The sequence below is a fragment of the Sapajus apella genome, unplaced genomic scaffold (genome assembly GCF_009761245.1).
Source record: "Sapajus apella isolate SASKATOON/1434 unplaced genomic scaffold, GSC_monkey_1.0 scaffold377, whole genome shotgun sequence".
Taxonomy (NCBI): domain Eukaryota; kingdom Metazoa; phylum Chordata; class Mammalia; order Primates; family Cebidae; genus Sapajus; species Sapajus apella.
In genome coordinates this window covers 27,092-50,359 of record NW_022437315.1, presented here as the reverse complement: position 1 = coordinate 50,359, position 23,268 = coordinate 27,092, and the positions used below count along the sequence as shown (strand labels likewise).

At 41.0% G+C, this 23,268-nt stretch overlaps 2 pseudogenes across 1 annotated transcript; both read left to right on the top strand.

The window, feature by feature from the left end:
* The first annotated feature begins 5,198 nt into the window (after positions 1–5,198).
* On the top strand, positions 5,199–9,278 carry LOC116545798 (annotated as a pseudogene). Its single transcript, XR_004266450.1, has one exon. The product of XR_004266450.1 is annotated as a male-specific lethal 1 homolog pseudogene (transcript).
* Positions 7,368–23,254, top strand: LOC116545797 (annotated as a pseudogene).
* The last annotated feature ends 14 nt before the right edge of the window (positions 23,255–23,268 follow it).

Here is a 23,268-nt window from a genome sequence, read left to right as displayed (position 1 = left end):
AAGACAATCCATCATGAACAAGTGGATTTCATACCAGGGGTGCGGGGATGGTTTAACATCCACAAGTCAATAAATGTTATACACCACTTAAACTGAATTAAAAAAAAAATGACAAGATCATCTCAATAGACATAGAAAAAGCATTTGACAAAATCTATCATTCTTTTATAATTAAAACCCTCATCAAAATTTGCATAGAAGAGACTAACCTTAAGGTGATAAAAATCATTTATGACAAATCCACAGCCAACATTATGCTGAATTAGAAAAAGTTGAAAACTCCCCCCCAATCCGAGAACTGGAATAATACAAAGATGTCCACTTTCACTACCTCTATTCAACATTGTACTGTAAATCCTAGTTAGAGCAATCAGACAAGAGAAAGAAATAAAGGGCATTAGATTGTTAAAGAGAAAGTCAATCTGTTACTGTTTCATGATGATATGATTGTATATCTAGAAAACCTGAAAGACTCCTCCAAAAACCTCATAGAACTGATGAATGAATTTAGTAAACTTTCAGGATACAAAATTAATGTATACAAATCAGTAGCACTGCTACACACCAACAGCGACCAAGCTGAGAATCAAATTAAGAACTAAACTCATGCCTATAATCCCAGCACTTTGGGAGGCTGAGGTGGGTGGATCACAAGGTCAAGAGATCGAGACCATCCTGGCCAACATGGTGAAACCCTGTCTCTACTAAAAACTCAAAAATTAGCTGGGCATGGTGGCACGTGCCTGCGGTCCCAGCTACTAGGGAGGCTGAGGTAGAAGAATCACTTGAACACAGGAGGCGAAGGTTGCAGTAAGCCAACATTGCACCACTGCACTCCAGCCTGGCAACAGAGCAAGACTCAGTCTCAAAAAATAAAAAGAACTAAACCCCATTTACAATAGCTGAAATAAATAATAAATAAATAAATAATAAAAGAATTAGGAATATACCTAACTAAGGATGGGAAGGACCTCTGCAAAGAAAAGTACAGTACATTGCTGAAAGAAATAGATGACACATACAAATGGAAATACATTCCCTACTCAGGAATGGGTAGAATCAATATTGTAAAAATGACCATGTTCCCAGAAGCAATCTACAAATTCATTGAAATTCCCATCTAAGTACCATTAGAATTCTTCTCAGAGCTGAAAAAAATAATCCTAAAATCCATATGGAATTAAAAAAGAGCCCACATGGCCAAAGCATGGCTTTAAAAAAAAAATCCGGAGACATTACATTACCCAACTTCAAACTACACTATAAAGCCATTGTATTAGTCCATTTTCATGCTGCTAATAAAAACATACTCAAGACTGAGTAATTTATACAGGAAAGAGGTTTAATGGACTTACAGTTCCACATGGCTGGAGAAGCCTCACAATCACGGCAGAAGGCAATAAGGAGCAAGTCACGTCCTACATGGATGGCACCAGGCAAAAACAGAGAGCTTGTGCAGGGAAACTTCCCCTTATAAAACCATCAGATCTCATGAGACTTATTCATTATCACAAGAACAGCACAGGAAAGACCCACCCCATGATTCAATTACCTACCACTGGGCCCCTCCCACAACGTGTGGAAATTGTGCAAGCTACAATTCAACATAAGATTTGGGTGGGGACACAGCCAGACTGTCTCAGCCATTGTCACCCAAATAGCATGGTACAGGTACAAAAATAGGCACATAGGCCAATGGAACAGAATAGAGAGACCAGAAATAAAGTCAAATATTTACAGTCAAATAACCTTTGACAAAGCAAACAAAAGTATAAAGTGAAGAAAGGGTACCATATTTAACAAATGATGCTGGGATAATTGCCAACCCACATATAGAAGAAGGAAACTGGATACTCATTTCTCACCTTATACAAAAATCAACTCAAGACAGATCAAAGACTTAAATCTAAGAAATAAAAACAAATATTCTAGAAGATAACATTGGAAAACCCTTCTGGACATTGGCTTAGGGAAACACTTTATGACCAAGAACCTAGATGCAAATTCAACAAAAACAAAGATAAATAGATGGGACTTAATTAAATTAAAAAGCATCTGCACAGCCAAAGAAATAGCAGAGTAAACAGATGATCCATAGAGTTGGACAAAATCTTCTGAAACTGTGCATCTAACAAAGGGCTAAAATCCAGAATCTGTAAGGAACTCAAATAAATCAGAAAGAAAGAACAAACAAAGCCATCATAAAGTGGGCTAAGGACATAAACAGATGACTCACAAAAGAAGATATACAAATGCCCCAGAAACATGAAAATATGCTCCACATTACTAATGATCAGGGAAATACAAATCAAAACTGCAACGTGTTACCACCTTATTCCTGCAAGAATGGCAATATAAAAAAATTACATTAGCATGGAAGTGGTGAAAAGGAAACACATATATGCTGCTGATGGGAATGTAAACTAGTACAACCACTATGAAAAATAGTGTGGACATTCCTTAAAGAATTAAAAATAGCTGCCATTTGACCTAGCAATTCTACTAATGGATATCTACTCAGAGGAAAGGCAGTCATTAAATGAAGAAGAAACATGTGAGGAGCTCTGCCAAGATGGCTGAATAGGAACAGCTCCGGGGTGCAGTTCCCAGCAAGAGCAATGCAGTGGGCATGCGATCTCCACATTTCCAACCAAGGTACCAAATGCATCTCAATGGGACTGGTTGGACAGTGGATGTAGCCCAAGGAGGGTGAGTCAAGGCAGGATGGGGTGCTGCCACACCCAGGAAATGCAACGGACCAGAAGACTCCCCCCAACCCAACGGAGCCCACTGGGGACTTTTCAAGCCACTCTGGCACTCCGGTTTAGGTACTGCACTTCTCCCGTGGTCCTTACGGCCCACAGACCAGGAAATTCCTGCCAGCCAACAAACGCTGTGGGTTTTCAGCATGGCTGTTTCAGTCAGCACTGTTGAGTTTCCTGCACAAAAATCCACACAAACTGGGGAAGCTGTTTTAACTGGCTCCTGGAATGCCTGCAAGACAGAGCTGACATTCCCCTGAAGAAGGGGGCTGAAGGCAGGGAGCCAAGTGACCTGGCTTGGTGGGTCCCTACCCGACAAAGACCAGCAATCTGAAATGCACTGGCTTGAGAGTTTTACAGCCAGTGGATCAGTTTGAGCTCAACGCCGGACGGTCAAGCTCCATTGGGAGAAGGGCGTCCACCATTACTGAGGCAGTCTGCCATTACCAAGGCAGTCCATCATTATCAGACGTACAAAGAGGAGCTGGTACCATTCCTTCCTAAATTTTTCCAAACAATACAAAAAGAGGGAATCTTCCCTAACTCATTTCATGAGACCAACATCATCCTGATACCAAAACCTGCCAGAGATACAACTAAAAAAGAAAGTTTCAGGCCAATATCCATGATGAATTTGAATGCAAGAATCTTCAATAAAATACTGGCAAATAAAATGCAACAGCACCTCAAAAAGCTTATCCATTATGACCAAGTAGATTTCATCCCGGGGATGCAAGGCTTGTTCAACATATGCAAATCTACAAACGTAATCCATCACATAAACAGAACCAAAGACAAAAACCACGTGATTACTCAATAGACATAGAGAAGGGCTTTGACGAAATCCAACAGCCCTTATGCTAAAAACTCATAATAAATGAGGTATTGATGGAACATATCTCAAAACAATAAAAGCTATTTATAACAAACCCACAGCCAATACCATGCTGAATGGGCAAAAACTTGAAGCATTCCCTTTAAAAACTGGCACTAGACAAGGGTGCCCTCTCTCACCATTCGTACTGAACATAGTATTTGAAGTTCTAGCCAGAGCAATCATGCAAGAAAAAGAAATAAAGTGTATTCAATTAGGAAAAGAGGAAGTCAAATTGTCTCTATTTGCAGACAACATGCTTGTATATTTAGAAGACCACATCATCTCAGCCCAAAATCTCCTTAAGATGATAAGCAACTTCAGCAAAGTCTCAGGATATAAAATCAATGTGCAAAAATCACAAGCATTACTATATACCAATTACAGACAGAGAGCGAAATCATGAGCCAACTCCCATTCACAATTGCCACAAAGATAATAATATACCTAGGAATACAGCTAACAAAGAACGTAAATGACCTTTTCAAGAATTACAAACCACTGCTCAAGGAAATAAGAGAGGACAAAAACAGATGGGAAAATATTCCATGCTCATGATTAGGAAGAATCAATATTGTGAAAAACGGCCATACTGCCCAAAACAATTTGTAGATCCAGTGCTATCCCCATCAAATTACCATTGACCTTCTTCACAGAACTGGAAAAAAACACCTTAAACTTCATATGGAACCAAAACAGAGCCTGCATGGCCAAGAAAATCCCAAGCAAAAAGAACGAAGCTGGAGGCATCACACTACCTGACTTCAAACTATAATACAAGGCTACAGTAATCAAAAGAGCATGGTACTGGTACCAAAACAGAGATATGGACCAATGGAACAGACCAGAGGCCTTGGAAGTAACATCACACATCTACAATCATCTGATCTTTGACAAACCAGACACAAGCAATGGGGAAAGGATTCCCTGTTCAATAAACGGTGTTGGAAAAACTGGCTAGCCTTATGCAGAAAGCTGAAACTGGACCCCTTCCTTACAGTTTATAAAAAATTAACTCCAGATGGATTAAGGATTTAAACATAAGACTTAACACCATAAAAACCCTAGAAGACAACCTAGGCAATACCATTCAGGACAGAGGCATAGAGAAGGACTTCGACTAAAATACCGCGGGGGAAATGGAGGCTCGGGGCGGCTGAGGCGAGCTCCGGGGCGGGGGAGCCGGGATGAGGAATGGGGGTGCAGGGTGGGGAGATTAGGCGGGCCCGGCCGGGCCAGGGGGAACCGAGGCGAGCTCCGGGGATGAGCTCGGGGGCGGCTGGGTGCGAGCTCCTGCCTCTGAGGGGAAGGCGGCGGCGGCAGCAGAGGCGGCGGCGAGGCCCGATGGGCCGGCGGCGGGCCTCAGCCGCGGCCTCCACGTCTCCGCACGCCGGCGGGATGGCGCCCGGGCCGCAGAGGAGCCGCCCTAGCGGAGGCCTGCTGCTGTGCTGCTGAGGCTAGCCCGCCAAACTCCCCTCCCCAGCTCCGTCCTCAAACCCCGGCACCTCGCCCCTTCCCCACCCCCTCCTCCGCCTCGGTGCCCGGCGCTGCTCGGGACCACTATGACCAGGAGATCCGCGGTGTTCAAGGCTGCCGCGGCCCCTGCCCGCGACAACCCTGAGCAGCGACTGGACTACGAGCGGGCTGCGGCTCTGGGCGGGCCCGAGGACTAGCCCGGGGCGGCCGAGGCCCACTTCCTCCCCGGGCACCGTAAGCTCAAGGAGCCGGGCCCCTGCTGGCCTCCTCCCAGGGCCGGAGCCCCGCGCTTTCCCCAGCCGGCTGCGGCGGCAAGGGCCGGGGCTTGTTACTCCCGGCCGGGGCGGCCCCGGGGCAGCAGGAAGAGAGCTGGGACGGTTCAGTGCCCTTGCCCTGTCTGCCGCCAGCCACCAAGCAAGCCGGCATTGGCGGGGAGCCTGCCGCCGCCGCCGGAGCCGGCCGCAGCCCCCGGCCCAAGTATCAGGCGGTGCTACCCATTCAGACGGGCTCTCTCGTGGCGGCGGCCAAAAAGCCTACGCCCTGGGCGGGGGACAAGGGTGGGGCGGCCTCCCCCGCTGCCACCGCCTCGGACCCGGGCTGACCCCCACCACTACCTCTGCCCGGGCCGCCACCCCTCGCGCCCACCGCCACCGCTGGGAACCTGGCGGCCAGCGAGGGCAGTTGGAAGAGTATGAGGAAGAGCCCTCTCCGGGGTGGCGGTGGCTCAGGAGCCTCCAGTCAGGCCGCCTGCTTCAAACAGGTCCTTCTGCTGCAATTGGACCTTATCGAACAGCAACAGCTGCAGGCCAAGGAAAAGGAGATAGAGGAGCTGAAGTCTGAGAGAGACACGCTCCTTGCTCGGATTGAACGTATGGAAAGGCGGATGCAGCTGGTAAAGAAGGATAATGAGAAAGAAAGGCACAAGCTGTTTCAGGGCTATGAAACTGAAGAGAGAGAGGAAACAGAGCTATCTGAGAAAATTAAACTGGAGTGCCAGCCGGAGCTTTCCGAGACATCCCAGACTTTGCCTCCCAAGCCTTTCTCATGTGGGCGGAGTGGAAAGGGACACAAAAGGAAATCCCCATTTGGAAGTACAGAAGGAAAGACTCCTGTTAAAAAGCTGGCTCCTGAATTTTCAAAAGTCAAAACAAAAACTCCTAAGCACTCACCTATTAAAGAGGAACCTTGTGGTTCCTTATCTGAAACTGTAAACGTGAATTGAGGAGCCAAGAAACCCCAGAAAAGCCCTGGTCTTCAGTGGACACCCCACGAAGACTCTCCACTCCCCAAAAGGGACCCAGCGCCCATCCCGAGGAGAAAGCCTTCTCAAGCGAGACAGAAGATTTGCCGTACCTTTCCCCCATAGAAATGTATTTGTGTCGTTGGCACCAGCCTCCCCCATCACGGTTACCATTATGGGAATCCTCTCCAAAGAAGGAGGATACTGTAGCAATTCCTTCTTGGAGGGACCACTCAGTAGAGCCTCTAAGGGACCCAAATCCTTCAGACCTTTTGGAGAACCTGGATGACAGTGTGTTTTCAAAGCGGCATGCAAAACTGGAGCTGGATGAGAAGAGAAGGAAAAGATGGGATATTCAGAGGATCAGGGAACAAAGAATTTTACAGCGACTGCAGTTCAGAATGTATAAAAGGAAAGGAATTCAGGAATCTGAGCCTGAGGTTACCTAATTTTTCCCTGAGCCAGATCATGTTGAAAGTTTGATGACTACCCCCTTCTTGCCTGTTGCAGCATTTGGACAACCATTACCAAAATTAACTCCACAGACTTTTGAGCTAAACGCTGGTTGGATAAGCGTAACAGATGCAGGTTGGAGATCCAGAAGAAGCAAACGCCTCACCGGACGTGTAGGAAATAGCTGTGCTGGTAACAGCCCTGTCTTCAGATAGTTGTAGCATGCTATTCCAGACAGTGGCAGAGACCTGTATATGTGACTTTTGTCCTCACATATGTTATCACTCGCTGATAATACCCTTTCATACACCCTTGACTTTGTTTTCATCACTCTGATTTCACAAAAAGACTTCCATTCAGCTAATTGTGAGTTATGGAGGGTGATTGGGATTTCTTTCCCCTTTTTTGGGAAATGGACTCTCAAGCTAAATCTATAGGATGGCAGATTAAGAAGTTTCAGGTGTCTGTTTCTATACATTTGCCTATGTTAATGGGGTAAAAGGGCTTTCTTCATTAGACACGTGGAAGATGCAGCAACCCCTTCCTTCAGAGCTGTGCCTGCATGGCACTCTCCTCTCCCTGGGACGCCCTCCTTGTAGTGGGTATAGTGGTTTTTACCCGAAAATAAAACCAAAAACCTCACCATGAGCTTTAGGACCAGATAAGTAATGACAAGTGAAGCGATGTGGCAAGTCATCTTCACAGAGTAGAAAAGACATCGGACAGTTGGTAGATAACTGTCTGAAAAGATAGTTGTTTTCTTGAAACTATTCTGTGATATAGCCACGTGGGAAGGGATGTTTGACTGTGATTGTTTTCTTAGTTAATGGGTAACTGAATTTGTTTCTCTACCCCTCAAAAAAAAACAAAATCTTTAGAAAAGAAAATGGGGGTAGTTGGTTTCAGAACAAGTTACAGCTGTAAACAAAAGCAGTTAGCATTTGGGATGGCATGCCAAAACCTGTACAGATGTCCTTGTATCACATCACTTCTCAAGTATTCCTTCATTGGGTTTCTTCCTTCTAGCTGAGCTCTTGAGTAGAGACTTAGGGAGGATAGGGGGAGAGTGGAAATAGGTGCTTCCTTTGGCTGGCAAATGTCTACATCTTGAAACAAACAGATGTACCTAATGACCTTCTCCATTCACTTTGTAAAAATAGATTTGTATGTGTGCCATCTTGGTCCTCTCCCCTCCCCTGTTTTGTTAAAATATCAGGCTAGCACTCTCAGGCCACTTTCGTCTCAGTGTAAGATCCCTATTAACTACCTGAAAGGAAAATAGAGCCAAGACCTCTGGTCTCAAATATATAGGAATTGCCTTTCTTTAGTCTTCAGGACTATTTTGTGAAAACAAGTAGGGGTCTAATCTCCTAGAAGGTAGGGACTTTTATCATTGAAGAGAATATGTCCCCAGATTATTAGCACTTTTAGAGGAGAAGCCAAGGTATGTAGGGTGTGTGGCCGGCCCATCAGTGGAGCATGAGAGAGAATGGGATACCATTGTGGGAAGAGAAGAAAAGTTCTTCAGGGGCCTCCCACTGCTAAAGCTTTTTGTGAGATATTGATCTGTGCTTCCTGGATTTTACTTTTAAAGGAATTCTTCTGGCAGCACATGGAGTATTCTTGGATGATCTTGCTGCTCTTATTTCTCCTTTTGTGTGTGTGTGTGTGTGGCTATGGGTTTTCATTTGTAACTCCATCTGCTTAGGAGAGTGGGCTCTCTATAAGGGAACCTGCTGTAAACTTCGTTGCAGCAAGGATGTAGAGAGAAGTAGGACTTAATTCCACTAGGGGAATTAAGACACACTAAGGTGTGTCTCTCATCCCACACCTTAAGGAGAATGAAATTTCTAGGAAAAACTGGGCCAGATTGTCTTTGTTCATCATTTTAATGTGGCAGGCTGTTCAGTTTTCTTATTCTGACCTATGTTATATTTCTTCATAACGTGTCCAAAAAGAAAAAAGACCCACCCAATCAGTGTTTCTTGACTTTGTTTTTTGATCCTTCTCAGTTTCTTCTTGATTTCAGCATATATTGGATTCCTAATTTTGTACACAAGTTAGCAAATTTAACCATTATGTTTGTACCCTACCCAGGGGACTCCCCAATTTCTGACTTGAACTAGACTGAGAGGAATCTACGAGGTGCTATCTGGCCAGACTGAAGGAGATTCTATTTCCTTGGTTCTCCCTCTCCCTGAGGACCTCTTACTTTATTGTCCCCTCTTCTAGGTTAATTCTCCTTTGATTTGACTTTGTTGAGAAGGAGGTTGGAGAGTAGATTAGTAAAGTTCCAAGAGCAAAATTACAGTGTCTTAGAGTGTGGGGGGAAAATTAGTCTTATTTTTCCCTACATGGGATACAACACTGTGAATTCAATCTTCAACTGAAGGCCCTGCAGTTCTCCTAAAACATAGTTGTTTGTTTTTCTTTAACAAAGTTGAAGCTAGTTTTAATAAATTAAAAAAAAAAAGACTAAAATACCAAAAACAATGGCAACAAAAGTCAAAATAGACAAATGGAATCGAATTAAACTTGAGCTTCTGCACAGCAAAAGAACTATCACTAGAGTGACCCAGCAACCAACAAAATGGGAAATAACTTTTGCAATCCACCTATCTGACAAAGGGCTATATTGAATTCAATAATTTATATCTAGCAATTCCAATGCAGTGTGTGTAAAGATGGATGTCTTATTTTCATTCTAATTGAAAGAACATGTCACTTGCTGAATCTCCCAAAGAGCATTTTTTTTAATTTGAATAACATATAATTGGAAAATTTTTAAGGCATAAATTGACATACAATATCCTTTTTTTGGTTATTTAATCTTCCATAGTTGAGTTCTTAAAAATATCATATTTTCAAGTTTTTTTTTTTTTTGTAATTTGTACCCATTGTGATATTTTTACTCTGGCACTATATTTGTTGATCTCATAAATATTGTTATTAATTGTTACTAATCTCTTGCATTGCCTGACTCTCTAGTCCAACTACTAATACTACATAACAAATGAATTTATATTTAATGGCTCAAAACAACTATGTTATTTTATTATATTCACATATTCTATGCATCAGGAATTCAGGCAAGACCCAGCAGCAATGGCTTTTTCCTTTGCCCCATGGTATTTGTTTTTCAGCTGAGAAGACTGAATTGTTCAGCATACTGCAATAACTGGGAAGTATATAATAATGTGGCTTCCTTCCTTCTTTATATGTCTAGTGGTTAGTGTTAGTTGTTGTTTAGAAACCAGAGCCCTTGCATATGATCTCTCCACATGTCATAAGCTTTGATAGAGAATGGTATCTTCAGTTAGTCAGACATCTTAAATGGCAACTCAGGGCTCCAAATTTGAGTGTCTTAACAATTAAGGCAAATTATTTTTCTTTCACAAATCAGACAAGCATCTAAATCAATACACATACACAGAGTACACTTAATAATTTAAAACAAAGGCCAGACGTGGTGGCTCACAACTGTAATCCCAGCACTTTGGGAGGCTGAGGCCAGTGGATCACGGTCAGGCGTTTGAGACCAGCTTGGTCAATATGGTAAAACTCCATCTCTGCTAAAAAATTAAAAAAAAAAAATTAGCTGGGTGTGATGGTGCATGCCCGTTGTCCCAGCTATTCTGAAGGCTGAAGCAGAAGAATCACTTGAACCTGGGAGTCGGAGGTTGTAGTGAGCCGAGATTGCACCACTGCACTCTAGCCTGGGTGACAGAGTGAGACTCTATATCAAATAATAATTTAAAACAAGTAATTTTATTATCTATTTTTTCCAAACACCAGCCATGGAAAAGAAATAAAATTTTTCTTAGAAAAATAATCTTTCTCATTTTCTCACTATCCCAAAGCCATCCACCCCCAATAATTGACTGAACACCACTTATCACTCTACTCTTGAGAATAAGGTAAACCATAGTGAGGTTACCAACACATTCCTGTGACGCTATGATTCTCTCACCATCCCTTATAAGTAAAACCCAAGGAAGCCCCTTTTATCTCTAAGACTTGAGTAAGAGAATGCAGAGGGTTTTGCTCAGAACAGACCTGTGAGGCCATGTCTTGGGGATGGAATGAGTATGGAATTCTAAGGCTTTTCAGTTAATCCAAGGCTGCTCCACAAATTAATTGAATCCTGGGTAGATGCAGGGCTTACTCATGTCTCATTTCTCCATTTAGGTTGCTCTGCCTACATTGATATATATACAAACCTGAAATTATGTATATGCAATATAAAATATCAATAATAGCTATATTGTTTTAAGCATCTCTGTATCTACATTGTACTAGAGCTTTGTAGTATAGTGATTAAGATAGTATATGGAGACATACACAGTCTACTTTGACAGGCGTTTTACTAAGTTAAGTCAGAGAAGCAGAACCACTGTGAGTAATATGATAGGAGATTTATTATAGGAATTAGATTTTATTAAATTGTGGGAAGAGCCAGGGAAATGAAAACTCGAAAGGGGGAGTTACATAATAAGAGTCATCACCAGCCAGTTGACTGAGAAATGAAACATGACCAGCAACCACAGTGGACCTATGAAGGGGAGTTCTTTAGGCTACAATTATCCATCTGATTATGGGGCTTAGGCTATTGCTGGTGAGTGAGAAGGGTTGTTGAGGAAAAGAGCTGGGCATAAAGGGAGTTTAAGTGAGTGTAAAGAACCTGCAACTCACTGGCATTTCTTTCATTGATCACTGCATCTGCGACAACTTTCTGAGAGCAGTGATTTCCCTTAATTATACCTTACAAATCTCATAAAAAAGTTTCTGTTTAGCCAACTCTAAACTAGAAGCATAAATACAAAGGATTTCTGGGAAACATTATCCCTGGCTTAATCTGGCTGATACAAGAAAAATCATACTCAGTGAGCAATCACTCTTAAATACCTAAATTGTATCTACTCTAATTGTAGACAAGTCTTCTCAAATTATTATGTCGTAATGACATATTACATAGTGACAATCATAGCCAACTCCTTCAACACATAGTCACAACATGTATAAATGTGGGCAAGTGCCTTGCCTCTCTGTACCTCAGATGTACAAAGAAGATGAGAGGAATAAAAATAGTACCCACATCAGAAAAAACTGTGAGGAATTTTTAAAATAATATTACCTATGAAGCACCTAAGACGGAGTAAGCTCTAAATACCTTCTTATTCTGTGCTTAGCATGGTACTAGGCATTGGTGATGATATAAAAAAAAAAGGGAAGGCCTTTATTCTTAAAAAAAAAAAAAGTGTTCCACTATCATTTTTATTATCATAGAACCAAGGAAGTATTTTAATGCAACTAACTTGTCTGATTGGTTGTTTTGGTAACACGTAGACTTTATTTTTATATTTTCATCATCCATGAACACATAGTAAAATAAATACAATGTGTTTCAATTTTAAAATGTGAAACAGAATAGACACATCTACATTAGATGTTTAAGAATAGAAAGAAATAAAAGAAGAAACATATATTAAGGGGCCGCATAAATGGTAAGAAAATAATCATTGAATGAATTTCTTCTTTTAATGGGTGGATATGGGGTGTGTGTGTGTGTGTGGTGTGGTCTATGTGTGTGTGTTATGGGGGAGGCGGTTGAGGTTTTCCAAGTAGCAGGATCTTGTTTGCAAACTTGTATACATATTAGATTTCTTTGGAAGTTTCTCCATGGGAACAGGAGTGAAGAACAGAGGATAGTAAAACAGAAAAGAAATATTAGTGTAAGGGTGAATTTAGGGTCAAAACAACCAGGCCAAGGATTTTCTGAAGAGGACATAGAATGACCCTGAGCATTATCCATATAAGGACAGACAGGGAGAAGCCTGTTTTACATGGCCTTTTTCTATCATTGGCTGAGGGCTATCCCCAGGACATTAACTCACTTCCTTTCAAGAGGTGTCCTATTGGTATTCACTCCATGGGGAAATCCCAGGACAAAGAGTGAAAGTTGAAAGAACGTGATTGTGTAAAATGTTTATAGTATGAGGCTAGAATCAAAGGGTGAGGCCAAGCAGATGTAAAGCAGGACAGCAGAGGTACCAGATAGGGTCCAAACCCTGCACTGCTGAGGTCAATTCACGCCTTACACTAAGGCAGATCCACCACTGAGTTTTCAAAGTGGTGATCAGAGATCATTTCACCTCTCAAATGATTGAATACATCCAGGTTAATGCAACAAACTATAATCCTCAACAACAGCTGACTGTCATGAAAAACTGTACAAAAAGAAAAGGCGATTATTTAGCAATTTAATATGCGATTTAAAATTCATTCTTGTGGCTTTAAGAGATACACCATTTTCCTTTATTTACTCTATTACACGATGTACTCTATTACCCTTTATCTCTCAATCTCTTCAACTAAGTTAACCCTAGTTTTACATGTTTTAAAAGATATTTCTAAATGCATATTAATGCTAAGCAGGAGAACTGTTCTTCAGAAATTGTAATGTAACCTCTTTATACAGTAGTCCCCCCTTTCCTGCAATTTTACTTTCTGTGATTTCAGTTATCAGTGGTCAACAGCAGTCTGAAAATATTGAATAGAACATTCCAGAAATGAACAAGTCATGTTTTAAATTGCATGCCATTCTGAGTAGCATAATACAAATCTTGCATTGTTCTGCCTCTCCTGCCCAGGGCATGATTCTCCCTTTGTCCAACACATCCATGCTGGATAAGTTACCTGCTTTTTAGCTGTCATCATCCTCTGCTCATGACATCCAGCAATCAACAATATCATGGCCGGATAATCCAGAATCACCCAAGCAGATGATCCTCCTTTGGATGCGTTGCCAGGAGTCAATAGCAACCTAATGCTATGTCAGAATGCCTATGTCATTCACCTTGTTTTATCTCATCAAGGAGACATTTTATCACTTCACATTATCCTATGAAGGAAAAAGGTGAGTATCAGTACAGTAAGATATTTTGAGAGAGACCACATTTATCTAACTTTTATTATATTGTAATAACTCTTCTGTTTGATTATTATTGTTGTTAATCTCTTACTGTATCTGATGTATAAATTTAACTTTATCATAGGTGTGTGTGTATAGAAAAATACACAATATATAGGTACTCTGCATGGTTTCAGCCATTCATTGGGGTTCTTAGAACACATACCCTGTAGATAAGGAAGGGTTACTGTACATCTTTTCTAAATTTGCATGCATAATTCCTAATTGCCACTATCTTCTGTTTTAAGGTAATTGAGTAAAAAATGTATTCTCTTCAGTATGTTTTCTCAGAAAGCCAGATGGCATGGAAGTCACCAGAGGAGAAATACACACACATACCACCACCCCCACACAGAAACTGACATTCTTTAGTTTCTCCTTTTCTGTCCAGTTATCTCTCACTTATCAAAGAAATACACATGCACACACACACACACACCGAAACAAGTTTAACAAACATACAAAAAGTCAGTAAAACACAAAACCATTTTGTAAATACACAATGTAAACACAGCATTTTATTTTAATTTCTAATAATTATGTCAAAGAGCGTATGTCAAATGGAGAAACACTGATGCCCTTCTTTCCCTGCAAATCTCCATTCGTTCAGTCTTCCCCATTTGAGTAAGTGGTGCCATCATTCATTAAGTTCTCCAGCCTTGATATGATTTGGCTCTGTGTCCTCACGCAAATCTCATCTTGAATTGTAATCACCATATGCAGAGTGAGGGACCTGGTGGGAGGTGATTGGATCCTGGGGGAGAGGTAGTCTATTTCCTATGCTGTTCTCATGATAGTGAGGTACTTCTCTGGTGGTTTTGTAAGTGGCAGTTTTCTCAGCATGCTCTCTTTCTCCTGCTGTCTTGTGAAGAAGGTCCTTGCTTCTCCTTCACCTTCTGCCATAATTTTAAGTTTCCTGAGGCCTCCCCAGCCATGTGGAACTTTGAGTCAATTAAATCTATTTCCTTTGTAAATTACCCAGTCTCAGGCAGTTTTTTTTATAGCAGTGTAAAAATGGACGAATATAAGCCTCAAACCTACATAGCTGTTTCTGAATTTTTTTTCACACCCCCCTCAAATCCATCAACAAATCATATTGGGGTAATCTCAGTATGCATCCCAAGTCTGACCAGTTTTCAGTGCTCTCACTACCACCACTTTTTTTCAAGTTACACTGAACTTGAAATAATGCAATAGCTTTCTAACTGGTTTTATTTCATTTATGGTTGCTCTTCTGCAGTCTATCCCAACACAGCCAGAGTAATATTTATAAACATAAATATGATAATATTACTCTCTTTGCCAAACTCTGCTCTGGGTTTTCTTTTATACTCACAATAAAATCCAAAGTTCTTATTATAGTTTATGAGAACCTACATGCTTTGGTCTTTATCTGTTTTTGTAAACTTAACTTCTGCCATTCTCCTCAATCATTCCCTTGTAGTATGACTTGATTCCGGCCATAAATATGGCAGGTTTATTCCTTCCTCAGAGTTGTTGTATTTATTATACAACACCTACATACAACAATTAGAGCACCTGCTTTTCCAGACATTTACACTGCTTTCCCCTATCTTGATTTTGCAGCCTGATTGCTTTTTCTAATCTACCTCTTTCTCTTCCAGTCACTCTTGAGATCGGTATCCTATGTAACTGTTTTTAAAACAATTAACAATATTTGACATTATATATTATATATTAATTTATTTTATTTTTGTATCTCTCAATCTTTATTATATAACAGTAATAGAAAAAGGTTTTTAATTGGTTGTATGCCCCAATGGAACAGAATAAAGAACTTCTCACTCTTTCTCTCTCTCTCTCTCTCTCTCTCTCACACACACACACACACACACACACACACACATACAAAAACAAACACTCAGTGAATGAATGAAAGCCACAAGGTATTATCCATAAATTCCAAAAGTACCCTATTGAAATCCACATTTGGTATCATCTTCATCCTTGGAATTACTAAAAACTAAATAAGAGGCTGATTTTGGCATTCAAACAAAAATAAAACTGGAATGAGAAATATTGCATTTAGACTCGGAAAATTTTGATGATGCCTATATGAGAGCAATTGAGATATTCTTTCATTAGCTAACGGTATGTGGCTTGACATATTTTGAATAATGAAACATTAAATATTTTGTGCATTAGTTAAAAGATAAGTCACAATTAATGCAGCAGCCAAAATAAACAAGATACACTATGAAGCAGTTTAGTCCTGGCAGGGAAGATGAAACATTAATGATATGAACTAAAACCATCCTTGAAAATTGATTGATTTTTTAAATTAATTAATTAATTAATTATATATATATGTGTACATTTTATTGCACTTTAGGTTCTGAAGTACATGGGAAGAACATGCAGGATTGTTGCATAGGTACAAACATGGTAATGTGGCTTGCTGCCTCCATTCCCATCATCTATATCTGGCATTTCTCCCCATGTTATCCCTCCCCAACTCCCTACCCTCCACTGTCCCTCCCCTAGTCCTCCCACACAGACCTCAGTATATGATGCTCCCCTCCCTGTGTCCATGTGTTCTCATTGTTCAGCACTTGCCTATGAGTGAGAACATGTGGAGTTTGATTTTCTGTTCTTGTATCAGTTTCCTGAGAATGATTTTCAGGTTCATCCATGTGCCTACAAAGGAAACGAGCTCATCATTTTTTATGGCTGCATAATATTCCATGGTGTATATGTATCACATTTTTCCTGTCCAGTCTATTATTCATGGGCATTTGGGTTGGTTCCAGGTCTTTGCTATTGTAAACAATTCTGCAGTGAACATACATGTGCATTTGTCTTTGTAATAGAACAATTTAAAATGCTTTGGATGTATACCCAGTAATGGGACTGCTGGGTCAAATGGAATTTCTGTTTAAAGGTCCTTGAGGAATTGCCACAGTATCTTCCACAATGGTTGAACTAATTTACGCTCCCACCAACAGTGTAAAAGTGTTCCTATTTCTAACTGGCGTGAGATGGTATCTCAATGTAGTTTTGATTTGCATTTCTCTAGTGACCAGTGATGATGAGCATTTTTTCATATGTTTGTTGGCCTCATGTATGTCTTCTTTTGAAAAGTATCTGTTCATGTCCTTTGCCCACTTTTGAATGTTGGTTTTCTTTTTTTTTTTTCCTGTAAATATGTGTTCATTCTTTGTAGATTCTGGATATTAGCCCTTTGTCAGATGGGTAGATTGCAAAAATTTTTTCCCATTCTGTTGGTTGCCAGTTCAGACTAACGATTGTTTCTTTTGCTGTGCAGAAGCTCTCGAGTTTAATTAGATCCCATTGGTCGATTTTGGCTTTTGTGCCAATGCTTTTGGTATTTTAGTCATGAAGTCCTTGCCTATGCCTATGTCCTCAATGGTATTGCCTAGGTTTTCTTCTAGAGTTTTTATGCTGTTAGGTCTTATGTTTAAGGCTTTAATCCATCTAGAGTTAATTTTAGTGTAAGGTGTCAGGAAACGTTCAGTTTCTGCTTTCTGCACATGGCTAGCCAGTTTCCCCAACTCCATTTATTAAACAGGGAATCCTTTTCCCATTGCTTGTTTTTGTCAGGTTTGTCAAAGATCAGATGGTTGTAGATGTGTGGCATTGCCTCTGAGGACTCTGTTCTGTTTCACTGGTCTATATCTCTGTGTTGGTACCAGTACCATGCTGTTTTGATTACTGTAGCCTTGTAGTATAGTTTGAATGAGGTAGCATGATGCCTCCAGCTTTGTTCTTTTTGCTTAGAATTGACTTGGCTATGTTGGCTCTCTTTTTGTACCATATGCCATTTAAGGTGTTTTCTTTTTCTTTCCAGTTCTGTGAAGAGCGTCATAGGTAGCTTGATGGGGATAGCATTGAATCTATAAATTACTTTGGGCAGTATGGCCATTTTCACATTATTGATTCTTCCTAACCATGAGCATGGAATGTTTTTCTATCTGTTTTTGTCCTCTCTGATTTCCTTGAGCAGTGGTTTGAAGTTCTCCTTGAAAAGTTGTTTACATCCTTTGTTAGTTGTATTCCTAAGTGGTTTATTCTCTTTGTAGCAATTGTGAATGGCAATTCATTCTTGATGTGGCTCTCTTTAAGTCTGTTATTGGTGTGTAGGAATGCTTGTGATTTTTGCACATTGATTTTGCATCCTGAGACTTTGCTGAAGTTGCTTATCAGTTCCAGGAGATTTTGGGCTGAAAGGATGGGGTCTTCTAAATATACAATCATGCCATCTGTAAATAGAGACAATCTGACTTCCTCCTTTTCTTGTTGAATACCTTTATTTCTTTTTCTTGCCTGATTGCTCTGGCTAGAACTTCCAATACTATATTGAATAGGAGTGGTGAGAGAGGGCATCCTTGTCTACTGCCAGATTTCAAAGGGAATGCTTCCAGTTTTTGCTCATTCAGTATGATATCGGCTGTGGGTTTGTCGTAAGTAGCTCTTATTATTTTGAAATAAGTTTCTTTGATACTTAGTTTATTGAGAGTTTTTAGGATAAAAGGATGTCAAATTTTGTCGAAGGCCTTCTCTGCATCTATTGAGATAATTATGTGGTTTTTTTCTTTGGTTCATTTTATGTGATGAATTACGTTTATAGACTTGTGTATGTTGAACCAGACTTGCACCCATGGGATGAAGTCTACTTGATTGTGATGGATAAGCTTTTTGATGTGCTTATGCAATCAGTTTGCCAGTATTTTATTGAAGATTTTTGCATCTATGTTCATTATGGATATTGGCCTGAAGTTTTCTTTTCTTGTTGAGTCTCTGCCGGGTTTTGGTATCAGGATGTTGTCAGTCATAAAATGATTTGGGAAGGATTCCCTCTTTTTGTATTGTTTGGAATAGTTTCAGAAGGAATTGTACCAGGTCCTCTTTTTATATCTGGCAGAATTCGGCTGTGAACCCACCTGGATCTGGGCTTTTTTTGTTTGGTAGGCTATTAATTGCTGCCTCAACCTCAGCCCTTGTTACTGGTCTATTCAGAGTTTCAAATTCCTGGTTTAGGCTTGGGTGGATGCAAGTGTCCAGAAATTTATCAATTTCTTCCAGGTTTACTGGTTTATGTGCATAGAGTTGTTTGTAGTAATCTCATATGTTAGTTTGTATTTCTCTGGAAATGGTGGTCATATCCCCTTTATCATTTTTATTGCATTTATTTGATTATTCTCTTTTGTTTTTTATTAATGTGGCTAGTGGTCTGTCTATTTTGTTGATCTTTTCAAAAAAAACCCACCTCCTGGATTTATGAATTTTTCGAAGGGTTTTTTGTGTGTGTGTCTCTATGTCCTTCAGTGCTGCTCTGATCTTAGTTATTTCTTGTCTTCTAGCTTTTGGATTTTTTTGATCTTGCTCCTCTAGCTCTTTCACTTTTGATGGTAGGGTGTCAATTTTAGATCTTTCCTTGCTTCTCATGTGGGCATTTATTGCTGTAAATTTTCCTCTAGACACTGCTTTAAATGTGTCCCACAGATTCTGATACATTGTGTCTTCATTCTCATTGGTTTCTAAGAACATCTTTATTTCTGCCTTCATTTCATTGTTTATCCAGTCAACATTCAAGAGCCAGTTGTTCAGTTTCCATGAAGTGGTATGGTTCTGAGTTGGTTTCTTAATCTTGAGTTCTAATTTGATTGTACTGTGGTCTGAGAGTCTGTTTGTTATGACTTCCATTCTTTTGCATTTGCTACGGAGTGATTTACTTCCAATTATATGGTCAAGTTTAGAGTAGGTGTGATGTGGTGCTGAGAAGAATATATATTCTGTGGATTTGGGGTGGAGAATTCTGTAGCTGTCTATTAAATTTTTTTGGTCCAGATCTGAGTTCAAGTCCTGAATATCCTTATTAATTTTCTGTCTCATTGATCTGTCTAATATTGACAGTGGAGTGTTAAAGTCTCCCACTATTATCATGTGGGAGTCTAAGTCTATTTGTAGGTTGTTAAGAACTGGCTTTGTGTATTTGGGTGCTCCTGTATTGGGTGTATACACATTTAGGATCTTTAACTCTTCTTGTTGCATTGATCCTTTTGCCATTATATAATGCCCTTCTTTGTCTCTTTTAATCTTTGTTGATTTAAAGTCTATTTAACTATGTATCAGAGACTAGGATTGCAACCCCTGCTTTTATTTGTCTTCCATTTGCTTGGTAAATCTTCCTCCATCCCTTTATTTTGAGCCTATGTGTATCCTTGCATGTGAGATGGGTTTCCTGGATACAGCACACCAATGGGTTTTGACTTTGTATTCAATTTGCCAGTCTGTGTCTTTTGATCGGGTCATGTAGCCCATTTACATTTAAGGTTAATATTGTTATGTGTGAATTTGATCCTACCTTTTTGATGCTAGCTGGTTGTTTTGCCCATTAGTTGATGTTGTTTCTTCACTGTGTCAATGCTCTTTACCATTTCGTACATTTTTGGAGTGGCTAGTACTTGTTGTTCCTGTCTATGTTTAGTGCTTCTTTCGGGAGCTCTTGTAAGGCAGGACTGGTGGTGGCAAAATCTCTCAGCAATTGGCTTGTTTGTGAAGGATTTTATTTATCCTTCACTTATAAAGCGTAGTTTGGCTGGATATGAAATTCTAGGCTGAAAGTTATTTTTTTTAAGTTTGTTAAATATTGGCCCCCACTCTCTTCTGGCTTGTAGAGTTTCTGTGGAGAGATCTGCTGTCAGTCTGATGGGCTTCCCTTTGTCAATAACCCAACCTTTCTCTCTGGCTGCCCTTAGCATTTTTTCCTGAATTTCAACACTGGTGAATCTGATGAATGTGCCTTGGGGCTGCTCTTTTTGAGGAATATCTTTGTGGTGTTCTCTGTATTTCCTGGACTTGAATATTGGCCTGCCTTGCTAGGTTGGGGAAGTCCTCCTGGATAATATTCTGAAGAGTGTTTTCCAGCTTGGATTCATTCTCTCTGTCATATTCAGGTACACCTATCAAACATAGATTCGGTCTTTTCACATAATCCCTTATTTCTTGGAAGTTTTTTAAATTTCTTTTTACTCTTTTTCCTCTAATCTTGCCTTCTCATTTTATTTTGTTGAGTTGATCTTCAATCTCTGATATCCTTTCTTCTGCTTTATCGATTTAGCTATTGAAACTTGTGTATGCTTCGTGAAGTTCTCATGTTGTAATTTTCAGCTCCATCAATTCATTTATATTCTTTTCTAAGTTGTTTATTCTTGTTAGCGTTTAATCAAACCTTTTTTCAAGGTTCTTAGTTTCTTTGCATTGGGTTAGAACATGCTCTTTTAGCTCATAGAAGTTTGTTATTACCCACTTTCTGAAGCCTGTTTCTATCAATTCATCAGACTCATTCTCCATCCAGCATTGTTCCCTTGCTGGTGAGGAGTTGTGATCACTTGGAGGAGGAGAGGAGTTCTGGCTTTGGGTGTTTTCATCCTTTTTGCACTGGTTTCTTCCCATCTTAGTGGTTTTATCTATCTGTGGTCTTTGTAGTTGGTGATTTTTGGATGGGGTCTCTGAGTGGACATCCTTTTTGTTGATGTTGAAGCTATTTCTTTCTGTTTCTTAGTTTTCCTGCTAACAGGCCCCTCTGCTGCAGGACCACTGGAGGTCCTCTCTAGACCCCGCTCGCCTGGGTATCACCCACAAGGGCTGCAGAACAACAAGGGTTGCCGCTGGTTTCTTCCTCTGCTATCCTTGTCCCAGAAGAGTATCCGCTAGATGTTGTCCTGAGTTCTCTTTTATGAGGTGTCTCTTTGGATATATGTGGTCGGGGAGCTCCTAGAAGAGACAGTCTGTCTCTTATAGGAGGTCAAGTGCTGAACTGTGAGCTTCGTTGTTCCATTCAGAGCTGCTGAGTGGGTATGTTTAAGTCTGCTGCAGCAGAACTCATAACAGCACTTTTCTCCCAGGTGCTCTGTCCTGGGAAGGTGGGGCTTTATTTATAAGTTCCTGATGTGCTGCTGCCTTTATTCAGAGATGCTCTGCCCAGCGAGGAGATACCCTAGTCACAATCTGTCATCAGAGGCATTGCTGAGCTGCTGTGGGCTCTGCCCAGCTGCTGTGTGAACTTCCTTGCGGTTTTGTTTATAGAGGTAAGTTAGAACTGCCTCGGTAATGATGGTCTCAGTAATTGTGTCTCTGTTTATATATTATATAAAATATACCATATATAAAAAACATACTCATATGTTTTATTATATCCATACTTACATACTCATATGTTTTATTATATCCATACTTACCTTAGTAAGTATGTCCACTCACTGTGGACAACAGTGAGTATATGCGGAATGGGGACTTCTTACCCACCCAGCTGCAGGCCCAGCAGGATGCTGTCAACATAGTTTGTCATTCAAAGACCCGCAGCAACCTGGAGAACAGCGTGGGCCTTATCACACTGGCTAATGACTGTGAAGTGCTGACCACGCTCACCCCAGACGCTGGCCGTCTGTCCAAGCTACACACCGTCCAGCCCAAGGGCAGGATCACCTTCTGCACTGGCATCCGCGTGGCCCATCTGGCTCTGAAGCACCATCAGGGAAAGAATCACAAGATGTGCATCACTGCCTTTGTGGGAAACCTGGTGGAGGACAATGAGAAGGATATGGTGAAACTGGCTAAACGTCTCAAGAAGGAGAAAGTAAATGTTGACATTATCAATTTTGGGGAAGAGGAGGTGAACACAGAAAAGCTGACAGCCTTTGTAAACACGTTGAATGGCAAAGATGGAACTGGTTCTCATCTGGTGACAGTACCGCCTGGGCCCAGCTTGGCTGATGCTCTCATCAGTTCTCCGATTTTGGCTGGTGAAGGTGGTGGCGTGCTGGGTCTTGGTGCCAGTGACTTTGAATTTGGAGTAGATCCCAGTGCGGATCCTGAGCTGGCCTTGGCCTTTCGTGTATCTATGGAAGAGCAGTGGCAGCGGCAGGAGGAGGAGGCCCGGTGGGCAGCTGCAGCTTCTGCTGCTGAGGCCGGGATTGCTACGACTGGGACTGAAGACTCAGATGATGCCCTGCTGAAGATGACCATCAGCCAGCAAGAGTTTGGCCACACTGGGCTTCCTGACCTAAGCAGTATGACTGAGGAAGAGCAGATTGCTATGCCATGCAGATGTCTCTGCAGGGAGCAGAGTTTGGCCAGGCAGAATCAGCAGACATTGATGCCAGCTCAGCCATGGACACATCTGAGCCAGCCAAGGAGGAGGATGATTACGATGTGATGCAGGACCCCTAGTTCCTTCAGAGTGTTCTGGAAAACCTCCCAGGTGTGGATCCCAACAGTGAAGCTATTCGAAATGCTATGGGCTCCCTGGCCTCCCAGGCCACCAAGGACGGCAAGCAGGACAAGAAGGAGGAAGACAAGAAGTGAGACTGAAGGCAAAGGGCAGCTGGGCCTGCTCAGGGGACTGCATGAGAGGCGCGGAACGCAAGGTTATCTGAGTATTACCTGTAACCATTACAGCCTAAATAAAGCTTGGCAAGTTTTTTTCCTTTTTTGCTTAAAAAATAAATAA